We start from the raw sequence: 18,866 nt of genomic DNA, 5'->3' as shown, positions 1-18,866 counted from the left end.
TCTGTCTGTTGGTTTGTCCTCTTCTTAGAAAAGAGAATTTTTATACTTTTATTCATTGGGAGAAAATCCTCTTCTGTGAAGACAGAAGGAAGGAAGAAGATATTAGAAAGAAGAATTAAAAGGAGAAAAAAACCCCAAACCTACCAAACAACCCAGACTCAACAGAGCTATAGCCACAGCTGCTTTGAGGGAAAAGGGTTTTATCTTTTGCTTGTTTGCCAGTCCAATGCTTTCCCACTAAAAGCTGTTCAAATGAGCAATCCTGTGATTACTAACACCCTCCTCTTAATAATTTGGATGTGACTTCTCCCTTCTTCCCCTCAGCATGGTACCAAGCAGGCTCCCGTTTTATATTTTGTTGTTGAAAGGGAGGCTGTCAGGGTTGACATTCTGAAATATCCATCTGGCTCCTTAAATGCTATCATGTCTCTTTTGTTTTCCCAAGTCTCCGATGAGAAGATGTTTGTCACTTAATTGCTGCTGAGGATCACAGATGATGGTTTATAGGTTTAGGCAAATTGCAGGCAGCACTTTGTTAACAAACGGTGGAGCACAATGGTACTTCATAATTATCCTATAGAGCTCAATTGGCCCTTAACGGCACCTGCATGTACAGCATCAGGGAGCCTTGTTTCAACACAAAAGCTCCTTCTTGTTAATTAACCTGTGTGCACTTGTTACAAATGAAACCTATTTGTTTCCACTTAATATATTTGCAGCTAGTTTAAATATTCATTTATTATTATGCTTGTTAAGTGAGGAGTGGAGAAAAATAGTTTGGATCACTTTCATTAGTATGCATTGAGCTTAAAACAGATAGCAAATAGACCAATATGTCAAGTGTGTTCCTTTGTGCTTTCCTTCTTCCTGCTTTGTAGGTCCCCAAATTAGGCTAACAAAGATGTATATCCATTGCTGATTGAAATAATACAAAAGGAATGAAAAGTATAGGAGCCTCTGTGAAAAAATCAACAATTTTTCTGAAAGGGGCTTTGTACCAAGTGACAAATACAACTCATTCTAGCTGAAAAATGCCTTTTATTGCACATTTAAAATTTGTATGTATACATACAGTTTTTATTTGTGTGTAAAAAGCTGTGAAATAAAACAGGATCCAGTGTATTTAACTGTTATGCCTTTATTCATACAGTTCTATCACAGATGCTCTTTAATCTTTAACCAAAGGGTTACTTCTATATTATCCTTATAAGCAAAGCAACCTTTTCTTTTTAACTGATAGAAATTAGAGAGAAACTGACAGAAATGTTTGTGTGTTTATTAGAGACTATAAGTACATACAAAAGACCATTAATTCAAGTACATAAAGAGATCAATAAACAGTGATTGTTGTTGTTACCTTCCATTTTTATAAAGAATATGCCAAATGCTTTTATTCCTGTTCCTGGAAAAACAAATGCATTGATTTTGATTATTTGTTTTTGCTTTTGAGTAGCTTTGTGGTCTGAAGATTTTCAATGATTTTTTAATGTGAGTAGTCACACAAATAGTACAGATTGCAGAGCAGATGCAGCTGAGCAGTCAGTAAAAGCAGTCAGTAAAAGCTTGCTTGACTTTTCCAAGTTATTTCTAAAGGATATCACTGCAAGGGAATCTTATCCAATACAGTAGAGTTTCTTCTGAAAGGAAGCACAAAGGACAGTCATCACTTCTTGATTAGCCAGTGTGAATCCTGAATAACCCCATTTCCTCCTGAGCAATTTCCGCTAGCAGCACTGACAGTAGAATTGAGCCCAAAGAATTTGCCCCTTTGCACATCAGTATCAGCAGATATTAAAGCTAGGTGGAGGAGGGAGGAGCAAAATTTTGGCTGCAGAAGAGTTCTTGTAACAGCATGATGAACAATATCAAAAATACACTTAGGTATTGATGTGAGATGCATTCTAACAGCTGCTGATCTATTGCTGTGATACTTCTGTCTAAAATTGGTTGAATATTGCATTTAGAATAGGTTAGTACTGCCTCTTACCTAGAGTAATATATCTAATTTCTATCAATTCATCATGATCATATATTCTGGCCATTTTATTTAAAATTTCAACTTGCCAAGGGGAATTAATAACACAGAGAAAATTATATGTTACTTGTATGCTGCACACTTAATAGAGATAGCAGTCAATACAGCTCAAAAATTCAACAATTTTTAAATGGGGAAAGGAAAACTATACATTAAGTTGTGTGTGTGTGTGCATGTATTTGTGCATGGTCATTTTATATGTATGTTTATATTTTCATTTTTTTAGACGGGAATTCAGTGTTTATATGACAGGTTCATATCAGAATGGTATAAATATTCTCTAATCACAGAATAAGCATGAGGGATTTTGTAGCAGAGGAAGATTCAGCACCTCATCCTCTCAATCACATTGCTTTTTCTGCTAGTGAGAATATCTTTAAGAATCAAATGTTACTGTTCTCTTCTTTTAATCATGGTTTCAGTGCTGAGGCTTCCAATATGTAAGTGCAGAAAAGGGCCCTGTGATGCATATGTATCTTGTAGGCTATAGATGGCACTAAATCAGCAGCCACTTTTGGTTATTACTGATTTGCAGTGGATTTCAATAGTTGTTTAGAAGTGAAGGTACTTATTAGGTCAATGAGCATTCAAAGCCCTAATGAACTCTCATTAAAACATCTTTCATCTTCCAGGGCCCAAAATCATTGCAAGTCTCCAGCATGAGTTCTTCAGTTATTTCCAAAGCAGGTGGGAAACGAAGGCATTATTTTTTGCTGCTTCTGTGTTTTTGTGATATTCTCCTGCCTCCTGGCAATTTGTGCAGTTACAAAAGCATGGAAGACGCTGCTGCTACCAGCTTATATGGCATCTGTTTCTCTCAGGTCTACAACAGAATCTGAGAGAAGCAAAACAGCACAACTTTCAGCAGTTAAAAGTATGTCTACCACTATTACAGTGAGCTGTATTTTAGACCCTTTTCATCTCTCCCAAATGCATCCAGCTAGCGAGGCTTTCTCAGCCCCTCTTTAGAAATACTTTTGCACAGTCCCTAGACTAGATCACTGGGCTACAACTCTCTGTTTTTCACCTGTGAAAAAGCAGCAAATCCAGCCATATTTAGTGCCTGCAAGGTTGCTTCTTCAAAAAAGGGCATTATTTATTCATTGCAGAGTACACATCTTTCTGAGAAGGGAGATAAAACAGTGGAAGGCCTATTTCTGAATCTAGCTTATTCCTGTGAGTTTTGTTAAATTTTTTTTCATAGTGGACACCCCTTTCCTAGCCTAGGAGATACAGGCAGTTGCAGCGTTCCCTACTTTCACTACCTCCCTGCAGCAGTTTCTTATAAATAAGCACTCCCCAAGCCACCCAACTTTAGCCAGGGATTTATTTATTTTCTATAAAATTTGTTTTTCTTTTTCTCTGAGGCTTTGGTCAGGCAAAACACACCTGTTACCCTGGCTGGAGACAAGCAGGTGCCTGTCTCATAGTTAATAGTTTGCTGCCTTCTTCCTTGTTACTTGGCTTTTCTCTGGGGATAGCTCATCTCTGCCGTTGTTTTGTTTCTAGCTTGGTTTTACCCTAGACACCTCTTTGATTTAATTCTCTGTAGTCAGGTGGAATAACACCAAGTTAGAAAATGTAAGTACCTACTGCATTCAGAGGAAATAATACTTCTATCTCCCTCATTAATCTCAGAGGGGTTTATGACTCAGAAGATAAAAGAAGTGGAAAGCACTTACATTAAAGACTGTGTTCCAGAAGGGGATTGTAAGGCAGGATTTTTGCTAAGATGAGGACCTGCTATTCCCTACCTAGATCACTAGTATGTGTTCCACTACTGATGGGCATGTGAGCCTTATTTTTCATCTCTTTCTTGCTTCAGATTCTACACTCCCAGACCCCTCCTCAAATGTCCATACCAAGTTGTTTTCTACAGTGGTGAGTGGTATTTTGCTCACTTGCATGCTTTTTCATACCTTCAGCATGTGGAGCTGTTTACATCATGTTCACTGCTATAATCAGTGCTAAAAGCTGTCTAGGTGTCTATTCTGCCATGGCCAATCCGAGCATGTCCATAGTCTCATCTATGTGCTTTCTGTGCCCACCAACCTTGCTTTTACATTAGGAATGATATGTACTGCACTGTGTCTGTTTTAAGCATTTTCCAGCCGGTAAGGGCTGCCCAGCTGACACTGACCAAGGAAGAATCTCATGACAGGTGGTGATGATGTGGCAGTGTGAGTCATTGAGAGGCTGGAAGAGAGATAAAATGCTGCATATCTCACTATCTGCCAGCTTTTTTAATGACATGTACAGCCCCTACCCTTGTTTGCTGCTGCATGTATCCAGGAGTCAAGTGTCTTTTATAACAGCACATGCCACTGAACTGTGCAGTCACTGAGGTTAGAATTTGAGTGGGCACTGGGAAGTGTGCTCCATCTTCTTGCAGAACTACTTAGAGTCACTAGACACTGGATGGGAAAAGTGCCCCTTAGATTTCTTCTGCTATCCCATGAACACAAACACAATCCTATTGTTAAAATTGACGTCTCTCTCTGCTCCAGGTGGACTTTCTCTACTACCCTACTCTAACAGAAGTCTTGGCTCTTAAAATTGATATATATTCTGCTGGTATGGGGCTGCCCATATACACACAATATATAGATATAAAAGTGAATGCAGCTGGATTCACTGCTGGTGAGCTTTCCCGTAGTATAGAATTAAATTTAGAAATGTAAAATTCAGATATGTAAGAGCTTGAAGCGAAATCCACAGAGCGATGTTCCGGATTGAAACCCCTCCAAAGTATCAAACAATGTTAAATATTTCATATCAACAGTGGGATCAGAACAAAAACCACTAGAGCTGGTTTATGGGGGGGTCACACTGCCCTTGCTGGCTAAACTGAAACATGTAGAAGAGAAATGGGTTTTACATCCCAGAAGCTCAAGGCCCTGCTCAATGAAGGGCCAACATCAGCATGAGCTCACAAGATAACTCTATTAAATCCCTTTCAAAAATCAGTCTTTCTTGCAACATGTCTTCACAAGTTCAGGTTTCCTGTTCAGTAGCTAGAAGACCCACTTTAAAGAAGATGTGAATTTAATTCCCCTTTCATTGGCAGAGGTTCAAACCCACCATTCCCACCTCTCAGGGGACATCCTAATCAATGAGCAACCATCTGTTCGGGGTAAGCGGGGGAGGGTTTCCTCCACTTCCCTTCCTGGTGTCCTCCCGCTACACTGGAAGAAGATGTCATGACTAATCGGGCTCAGTAGCTAAATCACCCACCTGAGAACAGGGGAGATTCTGGTTCCTCCTCCTGGCTCAAAGGCTGCTTCTGCAGCAAGCAAGATGCACTTCATGTGAAAAAGTTTCCACACCTTTAGGTACATGAGGAGCTGTGAGCACAATAAACTCTGGGTTAACACCCACAGATCCATATTGATGCATGCAAGGGCATGTATGTATATTTACATACATGAAATTAACACCCTTGAATCTTTTTACATATAGTAAATATGACAATAGAACCACTAGACAATAATCCTATTAAAAAATCCCAGTAAAAATATTTGTGACCAAAAAAAGTTATTTGGTTTTTTTAAGACATCACTTTTGCACAGAAAAAAAAAGAAAATAAAATGTCAGGTTTTGATTACTAAAGACTGGAACAAGATCTTGTTTTGCAGCTGACATGACAGAAAAAAAGACTGAAATATTTTGAAAAAAGTAAATAAAAATATGTGGTTTTAGGGAAAAAGTGTGTATGGGTCAAGACTATATTTTTGTTAGAAAAGGCATTACTTATTGAAGGTAATGTCATGAAATTAACTGTGGTGTATCTTTGGAGAACATAGAAAATCTGATGTGCTGAGTTGTTGTTTTGCCTATAAAGTCCCAGAGACAAAACATTGGGAGTTGGACAGAATAAGCCCAACTTTAAGCCATGATATGTGACTCATTGTTGTGTCATTTGGTCATTTCCTTCCCAAAAAACACTAGAGGTGAAATGCTTTTAAAAGAATTTTGAAACAATTATATATATTAAAACTGTAGGAAATGGTTCTAACTTTTCTAGTACCTCTTGGTGATCACATACCTCATTTCTGTGTATTAAATTACCATAATGAGGTTTTGTTAACCCTTTGTACAGCTGAGTGCCATGACTTTTTATGTACCAGCTTGGACTGTCATATGGTTGACTTAGCACCAGTGAACACTTCACAACCACAGATTCATTTTCCTCAATTTGTTAAGTGGCTAATTATAAAGGTTCACAAAAGAATTGACACAAGGGGAGGAGACAGCCATACTTCTGTCAGCAGCCCCATGAGGCCTGTACAAGTGTCACTTGTAAAACAGAGCACAAATTAAACAATGGCTATAATAAGATCTAGAGGCTGGTGGATAATGAAAGAAAACTTCCTGTGAAGATGCAAAACAGACACTAAATGGGTTGTTTTTATGTTTGACAACAGGGCCCTTATGTAACTCTTCATGAATTCCGAGTCTGCTGTTAAGGTAATGTTCTTGGACTAGACTAGATGGTAACAAGCTAAATAAAATGACTACTATTTATTTTGTGTCTGTGACTGTGATTTCCAATTTAATTTCCATACTGCAGTATATCAATAAGATTTTTTAAAGCAGAGTACAGTGCATGTACTCTTTCCCAAATAAGTAGATATTTAGGAATTTGCTAGCAGATATGACTGGAAAATGAACAGTATTGTATTTTAAGAACAAACGCAATCAATGTGTTAACAAATCATTCACTCTATCTACACTCATCAGCTCCTTATTACAAATAGTTGAATTTAAGCTAAAGAATAAATTTAAGCAGCAACCTTTTCCTCAACTGCAAGATTTCTATACAGTAAATTTATTTTGTTGGTTTAAGTATTTAATGAAATGGTATTAAAGTCTTTTTTGTGTATGTGCTGTTTCCCCCTTTCACTATAATGCTGCTACACTCTATGCATAGTGTTTGCATCATTATGTAAGACATTTGCAAATATGGTATGGTGTGTTTGCCTATGGGAAAACCCTCTCTTCTAATGTATTCATGAAAGATAAATTAACAGTGCTTTAGGTATGATAGAGAGATTCATAGTATAGTCTATTATAATGCCAATATTAAAAAGCAAGCTCATCATTTAATAAGAAAAATGTTAATCTTTTACAATCATGGCAATATGTTTTATTTCTGAGAATGCCTTCCCTCCACCATTGTCTTTTTATCAGTTATAATTTTAGCTTACCATTTGTATTAGGCTGATATCTAGATAACAGTCAGGACACCATTGTGCTGACACTGTACAATGACAGCATCCCTACAAGAAATATCTTTGTTTCTATTTTCTTTTTTCTTCTGAGTTTCTTTCTTCCCTTGATCTTCCCCTTTTTTTCACAGTATAGACCCCAAGCACATCTCCTCCAGGATGCTGATATGATACTTTTGCCAGTCTCAATAAAAAAACCCCAACAAACTAAACCCTCAACAACAGGTATGAAGCAATTTTCTGCAAGATGATGCAGTTCCTGATTTTCTGCAGACGCCTGATTTTCAGGTGACAATATTTAGGTGTTCTCTGGCCACTTGGTCAGAAATGCTAGAAACCTGCCTGCAGGAAGCTATGTGTCACAGTTACATTCTGCATTTATGGTTCTCTGGCAGACACACTGATTTCCTTGGCTCTGTCTATGCTCTTGTACCAGCTAGGTCTCAAATTGCGCTGTAGCCCCAAACTACCCAGCTGTCACCACCACGTTGATTCCTGTGGCCACCCTAGTCTGGAGCAGACCAACTGCCCTCTCCAGCAAGGATGCCCAGACACAAGGTCCCAAATCTTGCATTCAAAGACACTGACACAGGCAACCCAGAAGCCACTCGTTTCAGCTACTTCACTCTGAAGAGCAGAAACCCAGAGCTGCTTTGCATTTCATGGAGATATACAGTGGAACAAGGGAAAAGGACTACACAGGAGGATTATATTGGGCAAGGACAAACAGAAATCCAAGAGACTGAATCCTTTGTCTGTCCTTTCACATGTAGGGTTCTTATCTATCTTTCTTCTTCCATATGTATCTCACTGTCATCTTCTGGATGCTTGCTGGTACCACATCTCTATGTCCATTCTGTCTCATACTAGCACTCCCAATTTCTCATTCACTTATTTTTAATTTCATGTAATCTGCACCAATTTCCTGCACATAACCCCCTGGGTTATGTACAACAGTCAGCGAGGACATCCCCTGTGGAAGTACCCTGCAGTTAAATACATTTTCTTATTGAAACAGAAAGATTTAGCAGAAACTGTTGGTATCCATGATTTTTTTTCATTGGTAGATTTGGGCTCACAATCTGTATCTGAGGAGAGAACTAGATTCAGGACTCTGTACAAGCATAGGCAGAACAAATTGTTTCACTTCCATAGGCTTTGGAGACAGCCTATGGAAGGACCTAAGGTTTCTCATAGCACACACCAGGGCACTAGTGGGTTATTATACATCCTGACCTGAGAACTGTATTAACACACTTTCTCAATTCACAAATTTCTGAAATGTGAAGAACTTCAACTTTTTTGACTGAGATCCTGAACACCTTTGTAAGTGTGTTTTCTTCCTGCATCTCACTTATGACTGTTGTTTCAGAAAAGGAAGTGCATCATGCTTCACAAGCACACTGGCCCAAATATAATTGTTAAAGAAAATACAGAAAGACATAGAAGAGAGTCCTCATACATTGATTTTTTTCATCTTCATATTGTATGTGTTCCTCCCTGTCTTCTGCTGGTTCCTGTTTCTTCAATGTCTGAGACATGTTCGTTCTCTTGTCAATAACAATCCTGAGTAATAAAGATAGAAAATCCTTGGAGTTTGCCTTATGGCTCCTCATCCTGTCACCTTTTCTAATGTCATACTGATGTCTTTTTGGACTTGTTTGGTAGACTTTCCTCACTTGCCAAAGAAGCGACAAAAATCTGAGCAACCTAATGCGTGAGTCTGATTTTTAAGGATGCAAGTCATCTGAACTCCTGCTAGAGCATGCTTTAAGGGAAGGTCATCTTTCCCTTAGAAGTCAAGGTCAACATGATATCCCAGCCTGAGTTTAGATATAGCTAACAAAGTATTAAATCTTTGGGTACATGGAAGGTTTTTCACCTGATACTTTGTCAAATATTGAAAGAGAGCTTTTTGAAATAATGGAATTATTGCCACAGCCTAGTGTGGCAATTTTACTTTTTATGCTAGGGCAGAAAGGGCTTAAGGAGTGCAGGATGATAGCAAGCCTTGATTAAAAGCCTACACTAAAAAGACTTCCAGATTTATTCTGCAATTTAAAATAATGATCAGTATATGTTTTACAGAAGAAGGCGCTAACCCTCAGCTTCCTATTTTTCAAGGTAGATTATATAATAACTGAAATTTTTAATTAAATGTAGAGTTGGATAGGTGTAGACTGCATGTAAATGCACAGGCCTGATTCATGCAATTAAAATGCTTGTCAGAGGAAAGACAAATTTTTTATCATATATAAAAACCTATATAATAAAGTTCACGTTTGCCTTTAAAAAAAATCTTTAAATATGATTTGGCATATAAACTGAACTCCAGTGGGACTAGAGGGTCACTGTACAGAACTACAGGTGGAACCACCTGGCATGCCACAGCTATTAAATGAAGTAATTCAGAACTTCATAGACAACCCACTATCACAGTTTCATAAGCATACCTGATACATAAAATCAGTTTGATATCTGCCTAACCATTTGTAAGGGCAGTCACTTGCATGACCATCAACATGCATGATCAGCCTAAATGAATGCACAAGTAATTGCACAATCACTTCTGCACATTGTCCTGAACCTTTGGAACATTAGGAATCAGGACGATGAGTTTTTTGTCTAAGTGAATATTCACCGCCCTAAGTTACATGGATTCATTTCAGCTTTGTATATAAATTCAAAATAAATGAATTTGCATTTTTAAAAGGTAAAATAGTCAACATCCAAATTAATAATACTTTCATTAAAAATATATTCAAAATATTCTCTGGGTAGCATTTGAATTTGAAGCCATCATTAGTGGATTCTGTTTCAGCTTGGAGTCTTTTTTTTTTGTAATGTCTATCCTATTCATTTTAAATTTTGAGCATAGCAGTGTTTCCACCACAATTTGAATCAAGCTATTATTAAGGGATTGAAGTTTTCTGGTGAATGAAGAAGTCCAACTGCTTTTCATGACAAAGTTGGTAATTAGAAGGCCAATTTAATGGTGAATCAGGCAGAAATATTCAAACCATGACAAATTACTTTAATAATACAGCTTGCAATGCTTGAACAGAAATAAATTTCACTTCTGAAACTCTCGCCTTTTTCTGCCTGCCTGGAAGATAAAACTGTCCAGGAGGTATTTTGTACCCTTTATTCAGTAAAGCTTTTACTAGAACTTAAGCAGGCCAAATAGCTTGCAAATGCAAAAACATTATTCAAGTTCTTATGATTTTTTTACCTGAAGGTAGGCTGTGTTGAGAATTCTGTATAAGTCAAAGATTTATTTTTTTTACAGCCTGCTTAAACACTGCAATAGTGTTTTATTGTTTTATCTCAGACTTGAAGCATTAGCAGTAGTCCACATTGGCTTCAAAACTGAAAGCTAATTTCAGTGTTTGTCATAAGTTTGTTAAGGCCACATGCATTCCACAGTTTGAAAAATTTCATTATTCTGTCCATGCTGGGGCTTCGTAATTGGATAGTAAGGATGTTCAAAGACTAATTTAGTGAATTGCACAATATTTTAAATGGAATTATGCAGGTTTATGGGGCCTCAGGGGATTGAGCTAGGAGCCTCTTGAGAAAATCTGTTTATCAGTAAATGATATTAGCAGCTTTCACCTAGCTTTTGTCTTCATTAAATTGCTGCTCTTCCAATTGAGGGTCACATCTGAGGACTGCTTTGATAATTTGTCATTATTGTCTTGTTTATTGGAGCATAAAGTTGATACAGCAAAGGTTGTGCAGTTTATATACAATGTGCAAAGAAGTTTTACCTACTAGCCCTGCCAATCTTTTATCATAGCAAAACATGTCAGGACACAAGAAATTGTAACTTGTCCAGTATTCTAATATTCTAAATCAGCATGCCCCCTGTATTTAATTTCCTAATTTTTCTAATTGAATGCAACATTTTATACTCCAGGTTATATCAGATTGTGTTGTCTTTCCTTCTATCATTTTTAACTGATGGTCTAAATATTTATTTTTTTTAAATGAAGCCATTTTTTTTTCTGTTCGTGTGCCCCTTTTCCAATACTCTGGATTTACCCTGGTGTAAATGTGACCAGTGTTTGTCCCATCTATTGAATTTAATTTCCCATAAAATAGTGCATGCAGCAGACTTGGTCAGTATTTTAAAGCACAAAGGCCATATTTACAGTATTGTTTACAGTATAGAATTTCAGTAAAAAGCCATTTCAATGCTTCTATTTATGGGAAGAATAATAGTAGATCCTGGCTATATAATCCAATTATTTTTTTCCTTTCATGTTACCAGCACCATAGAAAAATTGAAATTTCTCTAACAGTAACTATAGGTGAGATACATCAATGCTACAGTCTATATAGATTGAGAGATTATTTCCCAGCCTTAGTCTTGTGTCTTCAGGCCTCCTGTCAATGAATTATGTATCCTTTCAAATTTTATTTATGTGTAGGGATCATATACTTTCTATAACATGTGAATTAGGCTTATTTAAACCACTTGAAAAGGCTTGGCAGTACTGCTACCTTTTTTATGATTAAATTATCCTGCAGCCTAAGGTGGGAGTGAAAGAGCACTCTTCTGGTTATATTTTATACTAGTTGCCCAAGAAAAACTGAAACTTCTAAACTGAAAATTATTCAGGTTTCTACCTAAAGCATTTAAGTGGGATAATTTGGGGGTTTTTTTGTTTGTTTCTAAGAACCAGTCATAAAAAAAAACCCCAAAATTGATATTTTTAGGTTTTTTAACTAAAAAGAAAGTACATTCTTGACAAGCACTAATCTTCATCAGTAGTTGCCTACAACCCCATCAAATGAAACCCTTCTTACTGAAAAACTTTTCTTCTTAAGAAACTGTGCCTGAAATGTGATTTCAGTATCAAACCAGATTTTACTGTTTTATGAGATTTCAGTGTACAAAGCAAAAGGCTCGAGCCTCAGTTTTACATTGTTGTGAAGAGGATTCAGATGTCAAAAGAAACGTAGGGAAAAAACTTAGTCCCTATTCATGATTGGATGTTCCAAGTAGATCCTTCAGCCTGAAGGGTTAAGCTCAACTGGTCTGGAGACATTATGGCAAAACATGCTATGAAATTTCATACATTTCTAGATGGAGAATCCCAAACTACCACTCCAGTTGGTAGGTCACACTTTGTTGTCATATGTAAGTGCTTTGTGCACCCTGGCGACAAGCCACCAGTTCATCCTTTCATCCTTTCTCTTTTTTCTTGTTATTCCATGCACTGTTTTCCTTCCCTGCATGATCGCTGTTCCTTGAGACACTCACATTTTATATCCCCATTTACCCTCTCAAATTAACTCAATGTGTTTTCCCATCTTAATTTATTATACCTCTCAACCCTCTGTAATCTTTGCCATATCAGTTCCCTTTCCCTACCTACTCCGGATGTTGCCCAGAAAACGCAACAACTTCTGTGGAGTCAATGTGCAAATTTTAATACAGCCATAAAGGTGAAGATTGCAGCTAAACAGTTGGACTCAATGGTCTTAGAGGTCTTTTCCAATCCTAATTATTCCATGATTCTATGAACGTGCTGCTGCCTGGATTATATCAGTAATTCAATGAATATTTATAGTTGTTCTATATGCTCCTGTGCACAATTTTATGTCTTTCACCATTTGCTGATTTTAGCTCCTTTCCATGTCCTGTTCTTGAGCTGCTACAGAACCAGTCTGAGCAACTGAGGGAATTATTTAAACTCAGCTACAAGGTGTGTCTTACTTGAGTGGGAAAACCTCTTGTTATTGAAAAAATGTAAATAGCAATAATATTGTAGATGTGAGATCCTGAAGACATAATCTGGTACAGATTCAATAAAAAAAACTTACGGAAAAATGCAATGGTTCCATTATTCCTTTATTTGGAGGAGAGTAAAACCAATTCAGGCAGTTCACATTTTTGTGTTTTCAAAGAGAACTGTCTCTCTCCAGTGACCACAAGAGGAACTGCACTGCATGCACTTTTACTAGGTAGCAGCTATAAAACCTTTAGTAAGGGGTTAGCTGGTCCAGATCCTGTTTATTGTTTCTGCAGCTTTTCCTTTCTTCTGAGACCAGAAGAGCTCCTTCTCTATTTTTTCTGTCTTGATGAGGTATCCACTTTAGAATGTGGGAAAACAAAATGGTCCTGTTGCCCAATGACTGTTTATGTGCTGTGCAGCAAGAGTCATTGCATAAATGACTGCAGGCATGGCAACCTAGAGAAAGGTAATCTTCTCCCTCCATTTTACTTTGATTTTTGTTATCACTGGCAACAGGTTTCTTCTGCCTTGTGTCTGAGCTCCAGTGTCATCAATTTAAAATGTTTCTGGATTTTGCACACTTGACTACACTGAGTAACACCTTCCACAAGAGCTAAGACCTGGTTAGGAGCTGAGGAGGTCACAGAACCTGTTAGGTGTGAGTTCCCCAACCATCACACTTTGAAGTTTCCTCCAGTTTCCTCTTAGAAGAAAAAAGACAGCCAGTTATTTTTCTCATAAGGGACTTAAGGAATTCAGGGTAAGGAGTAAGACAGTGGTGTCAGGCAGCCTCAGTCACTTCTTGGTGTAGGTTGTAGATTGTCCTGAGCTCTGTGCTGCTGCAGGAATCAATGCTTGCCTGTGTTCTTTGCCCACAACTTTTATGAGAGGATGCTCACACAATTTTGATAATGTGTATGCACATATGTCTTGCAATGGTCAGAAATACATGCGTGGGGCTTCAGTGCAAATTATTTTATTGTCTTATTACAAATAAGCTAAAGTATACATTATGTTTGTTTTTCATGTGTGAAAACCATTTTGATATGTGGAATAAATATTTTTAATACAAAGGAAAGAAATATTAAACTACCTGCAAATATTCTGAGCACCTGAATGTGAGGCATTGTAGTCATATGTTAGAAAAAAACCATAAAACTTCAACAATTGCTTTGAAAGAAAATTAAAATATTAGAGAATTAAAATATGAAAGTGAGTTTATCATGGAGGACAACGAAAAAGTATAAACTTATGTCTCCCAACTGCAGTAAGGGCAGCTAAGCCATTGTGAATACAAGGACACACACTCGTTCTCTGTGTTAATCTGCTCTGTGTTGACATACGTATTTTTCAATTCTCGGGGGACATCAAAATGGTAATGATTTCCTATTTTTGTAAACAAATGGAAATACAGCCTTTCATGACAGCTGTTACTTCAAAAATGATCTAAAATATTTATGCAAATTACAGATTTAAAAATCTTTTCACTGAAGGTGTTTTCCATTCTTGAGAAAGATCCTGACAATTAAAAATAAAACCAAAAAAAGCATCAGAATCATGCCTGTTATTGTTTAGTCCATAACAAAGACAGCTGTACATACCCTTACTGTGAGTCGCTTTTATCTGAGCAACCTTGCTTAGTAAAATTGGACAATTTATCACCCCGGTGCCTGCAGCAGTGTGCACTACATGCAAGTGATTAGTTTGCCACTTCAGCTACCAGCTTTGATACACCTCTGAGAAACTCGAAGTCTGAATGAAAAGGTCAGCATGGAGCTTAAACTAACTCTTGGGCACCAGATGGCCCAGGGGGGCAAGTAGTGGGCCATAGTGTCTCCTATCTCACCAGGGGTTGAGGCCTGGACCATCTGAATGTTGCTCTGCACAACAACCTAGAAAAGGGGTTCTGATGCCCTCTGGCATAGAAGGTAGAAGGTATGAAGTCAGGCACCTACATGAGATGTCCAGATGCCCCACACGGTCCAGTGGCCTCCTGCATTTTTTCTGTTTTTTTCTCCGGTAACTGTGTAAACTAACGAGAAGAGCCACGTCTCTAAGTTAGACATTAACTCTGGAAGGAGTGAATATGAGCTTCCGGTTGTGATTTCTGCAATTAATCCCACAAACCCCAGGAATCTGATAGATCTGAAGACCACAGTCTCTTTTAAGTCTTGCCCACTGCTCAGGCTAGCTGGGCAAATGTGCACTTTCAACACTTGGTGTATGAATATGTGAGCAAAAGATTTCAATCTCCAAAGACTTCCTACCCACCCAGTTCAATTACATAATGCAAAACTATGTATAACTGTAATTTTTAAGATGCAGCCAGCCTTATCTGAGTTGAATAAATTTTTCACAAGTCATTGTACTTTTAGAAGCCCAAGACAAAAGTTCAAAAAAGGCTTTGCTCTGCCAGAATACCAAAAGAATAAGGGGAAAAATAATTCTGGTTGCCTTTGAGGGGTAACAGACAGCAGGTAACAGTGGAAGCAGGCACTCACATTTTATATACCCACATATCTGATAGCACCAGTAGTTAGACTGTACACAGCTGGAAAGAAAAGAAGGAAAAATAGAGCATTTTGATCTCTAGCTTCTAAACAAACAGGAATGAAAACCTGTACTGGTGCAATTTGGGCAGCAAGTCAATAGAGGAAAAGGGGAAACTTACTTTACCTGAAACTGAAATAGGCTTAGAGTTAATAGCCATTCAATCTCTCTTAAATAAAAACAACAAAAGAGAAAATTTTTGACTGTAGCTTGAATGCTTATCCAAGATGCTGTATCTATGCCCTTATTTCACTGGCAGCATAGGAAACTTGGACTTGAATCTTCAGATGGTTCTTCTGGGCTACTAAATTCTAGGCACTGCTCAGGTGTTTGCTTGGGGTGGCTGCATCCTGTGCCAGCTTCCTGCCTGTTCACCAGCAAGTGCTTGAGTTTCACAGCACCTTACTTATAGACACAGTTTCAGTGAGGGGGTTTCTCAGCTGCTCATTGCAAGGTGCTTTGCAGCTTAGATTTCTGTTTGCAAGAGCACCTCTTTCTGTTTTGGTGTGGGCATGTTACTCAGTTTGATTTCTTTCCATAACAACTGCCTGGATAATTTTTGGGTAGTAAGCTAATATTGCAGGTTTGAACTTAGCCAGAACATTCTGATACTGAAAGCTTAAGATTTTTTTTTTTTTTCCTGTCATCCTAAACAATAAGTCTTACAACCAATTTCTTTAGATCCAAAGTTTCTTTGTGAGATGTTATATGTAAAATACTTGATTCTGTTGCAGATCTTTAATGTTTCCATACTTAGTTTCATTAGAGCAGGAAATTTCTTTTGAATTCTGCTCTTTAGAAAAAGGAAGTTTTAGCCCCTTGAAGACCCATAAATTACTAAAACAGGGCAATTTATGATCTTCATGCATCTCTGCAAAGAAAATTCTCCCTGCAGGTAGACTCAGTCTGTCTAAGATTCAAAGATATTAGAGGCAATTTTATGAAAGGGATCATTAATTATAAGACATGAAATTTTAATAGGAGGCTTCTTTTTCCTGATATCTTGCATGAGCTAAGATCAAAGTAACTCCTGGATGTTGACCTAGTAAGCATGATAACTGAGCAGATCAGCTTCTCTGTCTGTCCTTTTTAACCTCAGAAAAATCACAGAAGTGATGTGTTTTAGGAGAAAGTGCATTTCAGTGTCATATGTGTAATCATAGGAGATGGAAAAATGCTGCTGCTTGTTCCTACAGGAGAGAACTGGGTCCAACCAGGGATGTTTATGTACACTTGTCATGACCCGAATGAGTGTTCTGGGTGCCTTATCAAAGATGACCAAGGCTTGCATGTTGCATGGCCAGCTTGATAAGATGCCCAGCTGTACCTACTCCTTTTTAACAGGATCACATGAACTATTTTCCTTCCATATAACATCAGACACAAACCATGCTCCAGTCATTAATTAGCCCCACTCTGATAATCCAGACTTAGCTGCTTTTTCTGCATGCTTGTGCTCAAATACACACAGTTTTTAAACATTAAGGCTGAGACCAGAAGGGATTCATATATCGCTCTGCATCAATGATCTTTTCTCTTCATTATTGGCTGCTCCTTCCATCTTTATGTCATCTGAAAACTTTATTAGTCATGATTTAATATTTTATTCCAGATCATTGATGAAAATGTTAAGTAGAAATAAACCCACTGGAATTTAGCTAAAAATGCACTCGGTCAACAATGATTAGTCATTTACAATTACATCTGGAGAGCTATCAATTAACCTGGTTTTAATCTATTTAATTGGTGCTATATAACATTGTGCTCTAATTTCATAATCAAAATGTCACAAGTCACCAAGTCAAATGTCTCGCAGGAGTTTTAGTGTATTATATTCACACAATTACCTTTAGTAGCTAAACTCCTAATCACATTATAGAATCAAGACCAAATTTCCAAGAGCTCATATTGATTTGCATTAATCATATTATTGTGCTTTAATTTTTTGTTAATGAATATAATCTGAACATAATGAATATAATCTTTGAATATAATCTGTTACTTTGCACAGAACAATAAATCTATTATTATCTTTGCCTTTTACTTTAGGTTTTCTTCTATGAATTTTGATTTTCAAAGTAGTTTAAGAGCTATTGAAAAGATGGCACCTATGGCTCGGGGAGATGCTTTTTTAGAAATTTTCTATTTCTTGCATACCAGCCACCTGTTGCTTTATTGTTGATTAATTCTGGTATCTGTGTTTTAACTGACTTCCTTTAGCACTTGAAGGTGTTTCATCGTCCTCTAAAGAGACTCTATCATCTGGCTTTTTCTCATCTATAAAAAGACTTGCTTATTGAATGTTTCTGCCTTTTCTGTGTTACTGCTCACATTGTATAATACCAATCAAGTACTTTTGTAAGGATTTCTTTTGTTGGTTCACTTCAAAAATTGCTTTCTGTTATCTTTAATTCTACTTGTCAGAGTTTTTCATTGTGTCCTTTTACCTTCCATATCCAGTTCCTTCAGCTTCTAAATTTTCATGTACATTCTGCTCATATCAAATTCTTTTTACTCGTGTAATACAGAGATAATCTATACTTTGAAGTTAGTACATCTCACAAGCATCTAATACTTTGATACTAGTAAAAACCCATAAATTTATGGAGAAACACTAACTTATCCATATTTAAAATTGCAATTCATTTCCAGCATGGATGTCTGATTTTGGTATTCATCATCAAATGTAAAACAAATATATATTATATATACATATGCTTCATAGTGCTGTATGCAGTCTGCATGAGGTAGAATTTCCTATCAAATTTTAAGAAAAATAAACATATGGTTAATAAGTTATGAGATCTTAAATATCTATGTCTTCTTCAGAATAATAATAATAATAATAATAAAACCTAACATTTGCTCTTGCTGAGCAAAAAACAAATGGGAAAGACAGAGAGAGAATGTAGGATTCTTATGTACGATATCAAAGCTCAAGACTGCTATTCTTCTGAGGAAATGTTGACATGCCTCACTATACACTGACAATTCACCAGGACATAGAAGCCTTCTTGTGGTGAGGTCTGCATGGGGTGAAGGAAACTAAAGCACTAAAGGCAGCACTTCAGGGATCTATTTATTTTTGAATAAGTATCTGGATGAGTCTGGAGATGGGACTGGGCAGGCTGAGATGTGGCTTGGGGAGGGTTTGCAGGGATGCAGGAGCTGAGTACCAGAGACTGAAGAACATTTTGCTTCTGCATCACCGTCCACCTGTACTCCACTACTGGTCAAGGCAGCTGCTGTCATGCATATGATACCATATTCCAGATGGCAATAAGGGGCAAGAAAAAAGCAAGGACCCTT

Source organism: Aphelocoma coerulescens, chromosome 1, assembly GCF_041296385.1.
Source record: "Aphelocoma coerulescens isolate FSJ_1873_10779 chromosome 1, UR_Acoe_1.0, whole genome shotgun sequence".
Classification (NCBI taxonomy): Eukaryota; Metazoa; Chordata; class Aves; order Passeriformes; family Corvidae; genus Aphelocoma; species Aphelocoma coerulescens.
The sequence above is the reverse complement of the archived record's forward strand: the minus strand, read 5'-3'. Positions refer to the sequence as shown.